Genomic DNA, 1,367 nt, shown 5'->3' with positions numbered 1-1,367 from the left:
TAGTGCGTCTGTGTGTGTGTTTGTGTGTGTGTGTGTGTGTGTAAGGCTCCAGAGGGAGGAAACTTCTTCACCATGCCAACTAAAACTGGCCTGTCTGCCGAGACAACTCGGCAGTTGTCTTTCATTTCTCTTGGTTTCTTGGAAGGACAAATACACAGGTTAGCCTTTGGTGACTGACCTCAGCGTGGGTGACTCTATTTTGAATTTTAGTCTTACTTATTTGGGTCGGGTCCAGGAACTTCGTCCCAAACAATGGCCTCTATACTTTCTGTTTAACTGTGGTGAGGCGTTTGCAATACAATGAGAAACAGACACACAAATACTGAAATACTGGCCATTAACAAAATGTATGTAAGCCAGGAGTGGCTGTGTATGCCTGTGATCCCAGCATTTGAGAGGCTGAGGCAGGAGGATCACCAGGAATTTGAGGCCAGCCTGGGCTACATAGTGAGACCCTGCCTAAAACAAAACAAAACAAAACAAAACAAAACAAAATGTGTGTGTATATGTAGGCAATAGATACAGATATAAACTATATTACCTATATAATGACCAATATTAATGGATATTATCTCTAGGTGATGTAGATTTTCTTTTTAAAGTTTCTTCCTTCTGATTATGTGTACTTTCACAGTTAAAAGCTTTAAGTGGAAGGTGAGCAAAAACAAAGCAGGGAATAGCTTCTCCCATAGATCAACCCAATCTCCTAACAAAGGAAAGAGAAAGTGGGGGAAGGGCTTCAGCTTGAGGAACTAAAGGGGCCACAGGTGTGAAGGAGAGGTTCTGATTCCCCTGCTCACACAAGCTCAAGACCAGGTTTTAGAGTTGCTAGGGTTGGCTAGAGTCTGGTGATCAGCATCTCAGTTCTGCTTGCAGGTGAAGGCTCTGGGAGAAGACTTTACTGCTTGAGGGGACGATTCTGTCCTTGTGAGATCATTGTTTCTGCTTGGGGCAGTTTCAGTCTTGTGAGGCTGTGCTGGAAACCAAGGTGACCATGGGTTTAGGGCACTGGAAATTTCTAGGTATATCTGAATATCCCTGTAAAGCTCTTGTCTGCTCAATCTTGAAGGGGGACAAGATAGGTTATTAAATTTAAGGCTAATCAGCTTTGTTTTGCCAATTTTTAGGCAGATACTCTCAAGGTATTAATGTACCTTTAAGCAGAGGTGAAAAGGGATTTAAGTCAAAGTTTTAAGGTAACAGTGGAGACAGATACAAAATAAAGGTCAAGTTTGTTCTGCTTTTAGTTACCTATTGAGTATCAGTAAACCCAAGTGAAGAATTACTTTTTTTTTTTTAGCAAAAAATTTCCTTTTTTGGGGCCCGGGATTTAGCTCAGTGGTTTTACCACCTGCTCAGCAAGCACA

The sequence above is a fragment of the Heterocephalus glaber genome, unplaced genomic scaffold (assembly GCF_053883595.1).
Source record: "Heterocephalus glaber isolate CG9 unplaced genomic scaffold, H.glaber_assembly_v1.0 deba00001452, whole genome shotgun sequence".
NCBI classification, from domain to species: domain Eukaryota; kingdom Metazoa; phylum Chordata; class Mammalia; order Rodentia; family Bathyergidae; genus Heterocephalus; species Heterocephalus glaber.
This window is presented reverse-complemented; position numbering follows the sequence as displayed.